The following is a 13,498-nucleotide window of genomic DNA, read 5'->3' as shown; positions in this document are numbered from 1 at the left end:
TCAGCATCACGCCCCTGACCGCCTTTACCACCCAGGGTTTCCCCCAGGTACCCATGTTATTCGACGCTGGGTGGGCGCCGGGGCCGCTTCCACCGTTAGAAAAGTTCACGGATTTGAACCGGCCGGGGATCGAACCCGGGACCTTTAGCATGGTAGTCAGACGCGTTACCGACTGAGCCAGCGCGGCCACTAAATTCTCTACATATTCAAAGTTTATTTATTACATATACATATAGAACATAAATTATTTAAATACATTACTTAATCAATTCATCCATCTGATAATAAACCAACAGCAAAAATGATATATATTGTCTCTCACATGTACGCGCTCCTATTCCTCAAAATAATTGTTCATGTATTTACGACAAATCTGTTTAGCAGCAACAGTCTGAAGTACATATTTGGTCATACTTCTCTCTCTCTCTCTCTCTCTCTCTGGTAATTTACAATGCATTACAGAAAATTATAATATTGCGTGCGAACAGATAAAAAAATAGATCCAATTTTTTGCTAATTTTAAACAATATGGAATAGAGTGCAAATAATTTGACAGGTCGCCATGGCATTCTCTCTTTTACAACTTTTTTCATTTAGATCGTTCGGTCGCAGGTCTGACTCCCACCGCCCCCTAGCTACAGCTGTGAGACTGGAAGAAAACAAAGGATTGCGAGCGAAACGAGCATAAAAATTACGAAATTTGTTTTTACTTGCACAAAATTTGAAATTGAGGGTTGCAATTGTCATGTTAATTTTGTAGAATTTTATAGATTTGCATTAAATATTTGATGGTTCGATGAGTGGGCATGGCCCTCTTGACCCCCCCTTGGGTACGGGTATGCTGCGATCCCTTGATTATAAGATGTCAGCGTTACCACTACACCATCGAGAAGCTGATCTGTTAATTTTAAATTCTACGTCTCGGAACATTTTGTTTGCTTTCCTTTTGTTTTCTTCATTGTAAAATTTCTGTTCAACTAACAAAATACCTGGTGACCTAACCCTCTACCTCTGACCTACTCCTTCAACTGAACACATACATATTGGCCACCTTCCTTGACGCCTCCATCATTCCCTATTTTCCCTATTTCCACATCCGAACCCTCACTTTCAGTGTGTACCTGCGTTTCAAGAACGTATGTCAAGTGGTATGGTCACACAATAATAAATTAATAGGAAATTATTTTCGACATATTCAGAGTTTAAAATGGCGGTTGCTAATCATTGCATGGGTTGCGTAACTCACCAAGATACTCAAGCATCGAGACACTCGTTTCATATTTTCACAAATTATTTGCATGTTTTATGGCATGCGATCTTCTCTCCCAAGACGTCAGTATAATCTCGATGAGTTACTGACGAGTTAGAGTCATTTTAATGCTTCATTTCTGACACTTCGAAAAGAAGGAAATGGGTACAAGCATTCATTAATAACTTTTTACTGGTTAAAGATATGTCGAAAATACTTCACCACAAATTCAAGCCTGACTTGATATATAATATCATCCCTTCGCATTTAAAATGCTTCAGTTGTATTCAACTTGGCGTCCAACAGTAATATGGCAGACCTCAGCTTGACACACGCATCAATCGTCCCTCCCCCCTCCCAACCCGGGCCTAACCTGTTTCTTTCATGACCAATTGTGCTCAGCATAACTCCTTGACATTTCATGGGGGTGGAGGTGTTTAGAGACTTTTCACGTCGTACCCTATATAATATAATCCCTCATTATGATGGGTGTTCTCCAGAGCGCAGTGGTAAAATATCGACGTCTTCTAAACAGTGTTTCCACCTCCGATTTCCAATCATGTCGCATAATGTTTCAAATTTCAATTCAAATGTATCCCCAGTTGCAGTTAACATGTGTGTGCACAAAGCGATGATATAACAAACTGCTCACCTTAATAATGTAATTTCCCAATTTTTCTTCACTTGCGGTTACCACTTTTACAGAAAATAAAAAAATTAGTATAATAATTAATTTAGCAAATAAAAAATACATCTCTAAGTTATGTAATGGTTGGTTGATTTGGTGTTGTAAGTCCACTTTATGCACAGTAAGGCTAATCGGGACTGGACCTACAATTTAAAGTGGAATCCGAACCACTTGTGCCTCCACCGGGTATCGAACCCGGGACCCCTTGATTACAAGGCGACGACGCTACCACTGCGCCATCAGGGAGGCTCTAAATTATGTAATGAATAGTGTTTCTGTTATTAGATCCAAACCACTATTATCTCACAAGTATAAATGAAATATCATCTCATATAATAAAAGTAACCTGAAAATTGTTGTAATGAGTGATATACATTTACACTCACAGAGTTTGTTCCTCTCCGATGGCGTAGTGATAACATCGTTGTCTTTTTCCGTAGTTCCAGTACCAATTAACGTACCTGTGCATAAAGGGAGATTTGAAACAAAATTCAAACAAGTATATTCACACAAACACACTTTCATACATTCATGCATGCATATATCAAGTTGGTGAACGATAACTGAGACTATTAATACGATTTGTAATCTATGCTTAGCAATTAAAGTAACAATATAAATTATTATTAATTCTTCATGCTAATTCGCATTAGTAAAACAATATTTAACCAATACTAACCTTATAATTATATAAATGTTTGATAACACTGCATTGTTTCATCATCCCATGAACAAGACTGTTCCACACCACAGATATGTGGTCGCACCTTTTCCTCCTCCGAAGTCAACGTCACTCTGATTTCAGATAGATATTTTCGCACCTTGTTGCAGAACTTGTAATATAATTTAGATAGACGCTAAACTTGCCAAACCTTATGCGACGATTTTATTGAATGGAACTGTATCACGGTCTGATATGATACTCAAAATATGCGTGTCTAAAATTTAAAAGTCATTCGAACACCTTGCTCTATATATTCATTAAATTGTTGTTTCATTGTCATATCTTATTCATTTTCAGGCAATTGTTACAAACGATGATACAGAGATGGAGCAAAGACTTGTGTAAAATGAAGGATTTGAAGATAAGATGATCTGATGGTCAATTCTAACAAATGTTTCGTATTTATAGCAATAAACTAATAACGAGATGAAACATGAAATTTAATAATAAAATGAACCTTCCCTTCTTATCTTCCTTTCAAAAATCTTCCTTATATCTATACTACGTAACAAGAAACTTATTAAATGTGTAATTTAGAACATGTTTAAGTTATAATAATAGCTACTTGTATAATTCTACAGGGTGTCCTAGAAGCCAGGAAAACGAGATTTTGAACGTGCGCAAATTTTGTACAAGAAGCAATAGAGACATGAAACTTACACTGCACTGAGAAAAAAGTCTGGTTGGCTGCAACAAATCCTAGCTACAGCAACCAAATCCCTTGTTTGTTATACGCGAGCAAAACGTGAAGGTTGAGAGTACAAAATTATTTGATTGACTTAATCTTGTTAATCCAACCAAATCATCTTGGGTCCAGTTCTCTGAACAAGATGCTTGGTACCATCAACCAAATCAACAAGTTGGCAGTAAAGGTTATTTTGTTGGAATTGTTAGTATTAAAAATATTAAAAAGCGTGAAATTCTGGGGGACAGGGGGGAATTTCCACCCACAAACAATTTTGTCCTACAAAAATCAAGTTGGTAATCGAACTGGTTTGTTAGTTTATGAATACCTGATGTGTATGTTTGTGTGTATACATATGGATATAATAATACACACATACTATACATATCAGGTATTTACAAAGTAGGAAGTTCCTATTCCAACTGAATTTACGTAGGACAAAATTGTTGGTGGGTTGAAATTCCCCAATCTCCCAGGATATTGCACTCTGCTTTCTAACATAAACTATGACACCCCCCCCCACACACACACACACACACACACACACACACACATATATATATATATATATATATATATATATATATATATATATATATATATATATATATATATATATGAATGGCTTATTGCAGAAAGGGACCTGAGTCACTTTTGCACAATTCTGAGAAAAACAAGAAAAATCGTATAATATTGAGAGTGTAAGAAAGAAATGTGCTGTTGTTGGCTCAAATTTTTAGCATAGTGAATAGTTAATTTTGCAACCCTCAATGCGCCCTCCTGCAGTATGCTGCTAGAGACAGAGGAGATGAAAAAGTTGTGACTCCGATACCTCAAAAATGTGACTTAGGTCCCTTTCTGCAATAAGCCATTCATATATATATATATATACATACATATATGGGTAATTCCATGTCAAATCAGGAGTTGACCTTCATAGTCACCGATTCTGATGATATTTGGTACACAGCTTTGCATTGCTCGAAAACCGATAGCTGTGAAAGGATTTGCAAAAAATATGATTATTAGGTATTATATGAGGGTTGTTCAAAATGTAATTTTTAAGCAACATGCCCTTTTCAATTGCGTAGGCTATATCTCGGAAACGAATGAAGATACAGAAGCGTTCTAAGCTTGTTGTAAAGAGGAGAGACGGTAGCATATTATGAGATGATCGAATGTTGAAACTTAGTAAAATTTGAACAGACTATTCAAATGTTCAAATTTTAAGTTTGAACAGCTCAAAACACCCCAATCGATTTTTCTCATTTTCGGATATTTTTAGCTACCATCCTTCCTCTATACTGAGAAAGTCTTATCGAGGTGTTTTCTTGATATAAGGGAGAAAAATGAAGTTGAAATCTGTCCCGCATCAGCAATGAACAAAGCTGCAGCGTCCTTATGATGAGACTTTTCATTTGTGTTACGCTAAAGGATATACATACTTACTGTTTAGGGTCAAATGATATTCCACTTGATGATTGGCTTCCTTAGGTGCTGTTATTATTAATTTATACGTTACTGTTTCTATATTTTAGCGGCGTTCGTGGGAACGAGATGTGAGCGTGTTGTGAAAACTTTTGTGTTAGCCAAGAAAATGATGGGGGTGGGCGGGGGTTAAAAATCGACTAATGTCGGGAATAATTTCATAAAAGACGGATTTTTGTCAGTTTGTTAGACCACTACTAGAAGTGCAAAGTCTCAAAAGTTTCTGCCCTTCTCCCTTATGCTTTCCCTTAAGCATCAGATTCACAGACTCTTAGTTACTGGCCTATATCTAAGCAGTTATTTTCTTTAAACTTTTGATCCTTATTAGATGGACTGAAGAAAAGGTAATGGTTGATTGTTCAACAATATCAGTGATTTTAACATTATGTAAGAAATCATCTTTTAAAAAGAGAAAATTTTTCCTATACTTCCTGAAGTTTCTCCATTGTAACTTTCGAATAAATTACGCTAAACAAAATTGTTAGGAATAAAAGTTATAGCCTAATTTATAAGGGTTAAACTGATATAAGTTTTAAGGTGTTTAATCAAAGAACCGCCATAAGATGAATCTCCAAATAGAGGACTTCCAACCCACCATCTTGATTACTGTTCAGCGGCTAAGTCCCTAATGATTGACGATTTGTTACACTTTCTGATAAAAGCAAGAGACTTGCTAGTATAATTGTTATGCCATCTAAGGTATTTTCAGTCAAGGAGCCAATCGCTATGTTTTTGCTGACGTCTCCCATGTTGAAAAGAGTCCAACATAGTAGATTATCTCGGGAACGGTGACACCTATCAAAGTTATCTCGGGAACTGTGACACCTATCAATGAATGGTTTTCTCAGAAATGCTCCAAATAGTGTAAACTTGCATATTAAATCAATAAATCTATTTTTAAAAAATAAACGATTGTTTTGTGAAAAACTCTTTTTTTAAAACGTTTTGTGAGAATAACTGTGAGTTGGAAGTTATGTTGATGGTTATCTTCTTACATTTTCAGTCATATAAATTAGAGCTCATTCCAACATCTCGAAATGCTGTCTCCAGCAATAAAAGTTTGTATAATTGAATTTATTAGAAATGCCATTTATCCAGTAACTTTATAAATATAAAAATAGTATTTTAAGTATTCAGTTCTTCTAAAAATTTAAATTAAAACTTCTAACAAACATTACCCAATATTACAATATATATAATGCTATCGTTTGATTCGGGAACAATTTGAAGACTGCTAACTAGTAGCGGCGATTGGGTGCCGCACATTGGGGGATGGGGGTAAAGGGCAGTTAATTTTCTTATTAGACAAGAATTTTCATTAAGAGACCAAAGTGCGAGGCAAAAAGTTGCAAGAAGTTAGAGGTAACTGCCCCCAAGTCCCCCTAATCACCGCCATTGCTTCTAACTCATAGGTATTCTCATAAAATATTAAAAGTAATGAATTTTTTCACAAACATCCCCTCCCCCATCATGGCTAACACAGAAGTGTTCACGACACGCCCACATCTCGTCCCGCTAAAATATGGAAACAGTAGCGCATAAATTAGTAATAGCAGCACATAAGAAACCAATTTTTTAAGTGGGATATCATCTGACCCTGAAAGGTAACTGAAGGTAGTCCATTCCGACACCCAGTTCTCTTAGTACGCAAGCGAGACAATTCGTTCCGCGTGGTGTCTGACCTTCGGGCACTGAATAAAATTATTCAGCCCTCGTCTCTCCCAACACCTAACATTGATAACATTTTAGCAGACATGGCAGGCAAGAAATATTACACAACCCTTGACCTTAAGTCGGCATTTTTTCAGTTAAAATTAACAGAAAGGTCAAAGAAAATAAACTCATTTGCAATTAGTAATTGTGGAAATTACGAGTATGAAGTACTGCCAATGGGATTGAAGACAAGTAGTCAGGTCATGAACAATGTAATGTCTATGGCTCTATCTGGCATAGATAGTTCCGAGATATCTGCATATACGGATGACATAATTTGCTACACAAATTCAGTTGACGCAATGCTACAAGTTTTACATAAAGTCTTTGCTAAATTACGTGCAGCCAATTTGAAACTAGGGCCAAATAAATGTAAATTTTGCTTTGAAGAAATTCCAGTCTTAGGCCATCTTGTGTCGCAAAAAGGGATTTCAAATTTCTGATCACATCCTGCGTGCAATCAAAGAATTCCCTCCACCTAAATCTAAGAAGAATTTGAAATCTTTCCTAGGCATATGCAATTTCATCAGACGCTATGTACAAGGGTTTGCGGAACCCGCAGAACGTTTGTTCAAATTACTCAAAAAGAAAGTAAACTTTCATTGGCATGAAGAGCATCAGAAAAGCTTTGAGGCATTAAAAGACAAAATTATTTCCGCACCCATTCTTAGACCTTATGACCCAAAGTAAACTTCATGCGTATACATCGACGCGTCATACCAGGGTATGGGCGGTTGTCGTATGCAGAAAGATACTGATGGAATCCTACATCCGGTAGCCTTCTGCAGCAGACACCTTACAGACACTGAGAAAAAAGCAGATGTCTTTTCTCTTGAAATTGCAGCTGCCTTTTCTGTCCTAAAATCATTCAAATTCTTCTTAATCAACACACCCTTTATAGTTTTCACAGATAACCATGCATTGTCTTACCTTAGAACAACAAAACAGTTGTCCGGGGTCCTTGCTCGAAGATCACTCTTCTTCCAAGAGTTCGACTTCCAAATCCACCATATCCCATCATCACAGAATGGTATTGCTGATGCACTATCGAGGAATCCCGTAGACCTAGCCCCTTCCTTGCCCAACGACACAGCACAAGACACTTCCCCTGACACAGACGAGGAGGACATACTAAATCAAGTCTTCATGTTACAATCCGATAACTTTGACATAGGTACGGCACAAAGAGAGGACCCATACTTACAAGCATTAATCAAAATTCATGAAAACCACCCAGATGCCGATCACATATTAGAGAAAACAGCCTACTCATTTGTTCTTGACAATGGAATCCTTTATAGGAACACTAAATTTTCACCAGGCTATAGAAGACAGTTATGTATTCCCCAAAAACTAAGAAAAGAAGTGTTTCAATTAATTCACAGTAACAAAATGATGGCCGCACATCAAGGTGCTGCTAAAACATACTCCTATCTCTCTTTACGCTACTATTGGCGTAATCTAAAGAAATATGTGTACGCTTCAGTACGCAAATGCACTGAATGTCAAGTAGCAAAAAGAGCTCACGGAGCCGTACAACATACACTGCAAACGAGCCCACCCGCTAGTCATCCCTTTAGCCAAATACATATTGACGTGTGTGGACCACTGACTTCAACCTCTGACACAGGACACAAATATTTTCTATCCGTTGTTGACAATTGTACCAGATTTGCCATAACTACAACCCTCCCCAACCATGATGCCAACTCAATAGCTAACGCCCTTGTCTCACATGTTTTTCTCATTTTTGGTCTTCCAGAGACGATTATGCTTGACAGGAGCTCCCCGAACTGTAGCAAATTAATACAGGAATTATCCAAAATTACTGGTGTCACATTAAAATTTATTGATACTGCTGCCCACTTCAGAAATGGTGTAGTCGAATCATCTTTTCACTACTTGAAATCCATCATGAAAACTTATGTGGTACAAAAACAAGGTAAATGGCATGAACTTTTGGCTAGCGCGACCCATGCCCACAATGTAAGTACACATCTTGGCATGAACAACTCCCCCTATTTTTTGCTATTTGGACAACACCCTAGGTTAATTGCAGATGCTGTTCTCCCTACTAATCCCAACACCACTATCCACTCTAATGAACAGAGAATAGAACAACTCCAAGCCGCTCGAGAACTAGCACACAAACATTTAGCAAAGCGATTTGAGCAGCAAAAACAATGTGCCGACAAAAAGACACAACAAACGACCTACTCCCCTGGACAATTAGTGTATATTTTGGACACTACCCCTCATCCCCACGTACCATAGGCATTTTCCTCCTCCTACAAATTTCAAGGGAAAATAATTTCTCAAAACGACGCCAATTCCTATTTGGTGGAATACACCGATGGTAGTGGCAAACTGAAAACTGATGCTATCACGATTCACCGTTTGAAAACAAGGCACCTTGACTCGGACGAGTCTCTCACTTAAATATTCAATTTTTCTATTTTTTCACCGTTGCACAGTCCATTCACACTTTATAAATATTTTTTCGCACCCACATGTCAATATAATACTTGTATTTAAGCAATTTTTTTTACCAAGCCGCACACAAAAACGAGCACATGTAAAAACGTAAGTTCCGCCATTTTGATTCACATAGTACCCTCTTCTTCCTGTTCCCTCCTCCTCAATACTGTACACATAAAAGAGTCGGGAATTAACTTTAAAAGCAAGTTCGAAGACTAAAAAAAAAACTTTTTAATATTCCACAAAGTAATGATAATAAAGAAGTAGAAAGTAAAAACGGCCAATCAGGAACGGCCAATCTCTCAACTGACTACTGGTTGAGTACGTGAATTTTCCGCTCGCTAGCGACAACGCGATTTTTTCTGTCTGCAGCAAGCAGATTGTACAAAAAAAAAACTCGCACAAGTATATGCGCATGCGCGACCTACCCGTAGACGAATCTCGCACAGCTGACGATGTAGCAATCACTTCGGCTCGAGCAAATACATCGCGGAGCGCAAAACGTAAACAAATGGTAATAAAATACAAACAAATAAAAATGCAGAAGTTTATATTATAAACTATTCAGTCTCGAGAATCTCTTGCATTACAATTTGTTAATCCTTCTCTTTTATAATATTTCATTAGTGATCTTTTACCTTTTCATTTGAGTAGCTTACTCGGAAAACAATTTTTTTTCATTACAAATCTCATGCTTAATACATGATATTTTTTTTTATGCAAACTCAGTTTTAAAATTGTATCTTGTCCCTTTCAGGGTTCACTACCGACAATGGCAGTAATGTTACTACTTTCCCTTTTTTCCCTCATTTTTTCGTTCACCGCGGCGACTGAACATGTGAAAATCACCTCGGGAATTTATCTGAAAGAACTACCAGGAACCATCCCTTATCATTATACCATCTCCATCTACTATAATGTGAAATTAGAAATGCCTAAACCCCAGCACTTTCCATCAACATTACATAATGCCATGTGCAACAAAGGTGAAGAAGATTCCAACCAATGTAAACTTGCGGTCCAACTCCAAAATTTTCATTCACACCTTTTTTCACACCTTTCCCTCTTCACACGACCCACTCCCAACACTTCCGTAGTTAGACAAAAACGTGCACTCCTTGGCTTTATAAGTAGCATTGCTAACTATTGCTGTGATTTTGCCACTACTAAGCAACTAGAACCCTTATTCCAAAATGCTCATGAAGTAAAACAAACGATATCTAACATTAAACTACAACTGCAAGCTAATCATATTTTCTATCAAAATTTAACTGGTGAAATTCACTCTTTCCAACATCAGATTGAGGATGTTTTTATTGAATATGCTAACCACTCTGATAGTTTGGCTCGAAATCAGGAAGCATTAATTAATAAACTCAAAAATTTAACAATCAAAGATGCGCATCAAGCACAGGCATATCTCATCGAATTTATGACCCTAACCTTGCAGCTTAGCCAAATTTTCACCCTTTTTGAATATGAGAATACCATTGGCAATTGTAAACATCATTTTCTCTCTGAACATGTAGTATCTAAAACAACACTGCACCGAGACTTGAAAAAGATTCAAAAAAATATTCTTTCTACTGGATTTGATATAGCGATTCCTCTCACCCTTATTGACATGTATTATCAGATACCACTGTCCCAATGCAGAATTTCTGCTGATGCTGTCAATATTGAGTTGAAGGTGCCTATCACTTCCACTCAGAAGAAATATAAACTTTATTTAGCAATCCCTGTCCCCTTTTTCATATCAAAATTTAACATGCGTAGTGTCGCATAATCCATCGTATATCGCCATTGATGATTCTCATAATGTTGTCACTATTAGTGGTACAGACCTTGAAAATTGTCAGGTCCATACACAGAAATTGTGCCTTCTGCCTTCTCACACAGGAAGACACGATGGGCTCAATTTCTGTTTTTCCAAATTGATTCAAGCAACAACCGTGGCTGATACGATGAATGGGTGTACCTACACATGTCACGAATCCCACCTCACTGATGTGGTCAAATTAGATTTAAATGTTTATGCAATAATTAATCCTCCTCCTACCATCACCCTTTTTTTACACTAATGGCTCCACTTTACATTACAATCTTACCACTTTTCACGAACCCGGTGCAGTATTGTTACACGTGGCTTGCCGTACAGATGTACTTATCACCCCCGATATCAAAATTCATGCTATCTTTCCTTGTGGTTTCGAAAATTCAACAATCCACCGAACAATTCATATCCTTCCTGCTGCCTGGACTAACAATCCCAATTTTCTACTCGACACCCATTATAAAATTTCCCCCCTTGTGAATGCAACGGCTCTTTATCATAAACAATGGACATTTCATATCCCTCACCTTAACCTCTCCCAATATAAAGTTCTTGACATCCCTCCTATAACTCCACTTTACAGACATGCGGATTTTCCTATCATTATAATTTTTGTCTGGCTCACATGTCTTACTCTAGGTGTCATATACCAATTTAAACTTCTCCACATTCCCCTTTTCTTATGTTTTACTTCTAAGGCTCCTGCACTTACCACTCATGACCTTGTAAAATCTCCTGCACATACAACCTCCTATCTCTTCTTAATTTTCATAGCTCTCCTGCTTCTTTGTATTTGCATTACTTACATGTACTTACGTCTACAACGTCACACTTCTTGCTGTTCATGTTGTCACCGGCGAACCCCATTTCCTCCTAAGACATGTTCCGTCCCTATTATTAGTCCTCCTATTTCCTTAGCTGCTATATCTCAACGTCCCGCACATTCCCCACCACCCCCTCCCCCTCTTCGTCAACTTACAACTCCCACTCGCTTAGCTCCTCCTCTTCCCACACATATCACCTTCGATGATGGCTACTGTCTACCCACCCCTGTCATTTCACTTATGTCACCTTCGACTACAACCTTTACTCTTCCGCACTTAGGCGAACACCTTTTATTATAACTTCCCCTTCCCTACGCTTGTTGGCTCCCCCCTTGCACAACATCACCATCTGGCCATACTACACTCACGGCGTTTCTCAAGCATCTCTTCGGCAGTTCCGCATACAGCCAGTCACCCAGCAGTCGGTCCGCGAGGAATCATCATGGCGCAGCAGTCATCCTGGAGCAGCTGTACAAGCAGCCAAGCAGCCAGCAGCCATCTATTGCGGACATCATGCATCTAGCCAGCCAGGAGACCTCCTATTGCAGCAGACACCATGCAGCCAGCCAACCAGCAGGCATCTATTGCAGACATCATGCAGCCAGCCTGCCAGCAGACATTCTATTGCAGACATCATCATGCAGACACCATGCAGCCAGCCAACCAGCGGCCATCTATTGCAGACATCATGCAGCCAGCCAACCAGCAGGCATCTATTGCAGACATCATGCAGCCAGCCAGCCAGCAGACATTCTATTGCAGACATCATCATGCAGACACCATGCAGCCAGCCAACCAGCGGCCATCTATTGCAGACATCATGCAGCCAGCCTGCCAGCAAACATTCTATTGCAGACATCATCATGCAGACACCATGCAGCCAGCCAACCAGCAGGCATCTATTGCAGACATCATGCAGCCAGCCAGCCAGCAGACATTCTATTGCAGACATCATCATGCAGACACCATGCAGCCAACCAACCAACAAACATCTATTGCAGACATCATGCAGCCAGCCAGACACCATGCCGCCATTCTGCAGCAAGCACATAAACATGTAGACAGCTGACCACATACAGCCTGCAGCTCAGCATACCACCAGCGGTCAGCATTCCAGCTGAACATGCAGCCAGACCAGTGCAGTACCAGCTATACCGACAGCTCCAAAATTTTTATTTCTTTATTTTTACTTACACATTATTATATACAGGGTTTTTATTTTTCTTTACTCAATGTACCTTCAAATTTTTATTTCAAAATATACTCTCCATAACCATCTCTACTCTGCCTGGTAACCACTCACAGTGGATACATCTTGGCCAGGGGAATGATGAAGGAATTGGGAGCATCAAGGTAGAAACATTAATTTGCCTCAAACATCGCTCAGAAGCTCGCAAGTTGAACGCTCATTCACCCCACATTCCACCGGATGCAGAGCCGAGCAACAAGAATTTTCCTTTCAGCAAGGCAACGGCCCTCGCCAGCGGTGAGTGCACCTCCACTGTAAATTTCCATCTGCCGCGGTGGCTCAGTCGGTAACGCGTCTGACTACCATGCTCAAGGTCCCGGGTTCGATCCCCGGCCGGTTCAAATCCGGGAACTTTTCTAACGGTGAAAGCGGCCCCGGCGCCCACCCTGCGTCGAATAACCTGGGTACCTGGGGGAAACCCTGGGGGGTAAAGGCGGTCAGGGGCGTGATGCTGATCACATCACCCCCACTCACGACCGGATCAAGAAAGTGTGGGGCGTTACCCCCACACCCCCTATACGCCTTCATGGCGTGGTGCTATGCACAGGGGAACACTTTACCTTTTT

General features: G+C 39.2%; 1 long non-coding RNA gene across 2 annotated transcripts in view; it reads left to right on the top strand.

Moving 5' to 3' along the window:
* Positions 1-3,081, top strand: part of LOC145984509 (uncharacterized) — a 51,788-nt gene extending 48,707 nt beyond the window's left edge. For both annotated transcript variants that reach the window (XR_014441339.1, XR_014441340.1), the window contains exon 3: positions 2,959-3,081. This is a non-coding gene — a long non-coding RNA (uncharacterized LOC145984509). The remainder of the gene's footprint in view (positions 1-2,958) is intronic.
* The last annotated feature ends 10,417 nt before the right edge of the window (positions 3,082-13,498 follow it).

Source organism: Lepisma saccharinum, chromosome 2 (assembly GCF_977018435.1).
Source record: "Lepisma saccharinum chromosome 2, izLepSacc3.1, whole genome shotgun sequence".
Classification (NCBI taxonomy): Eukaryota; Metazoa; Arthropoda; class Insecta; order Zygentoma; family Lepismatidae; genus Lepisma; species Lepisma saccharinum.
This window is presented reverse-complemented; position numbering and strand designations above follow the sequence as displayed.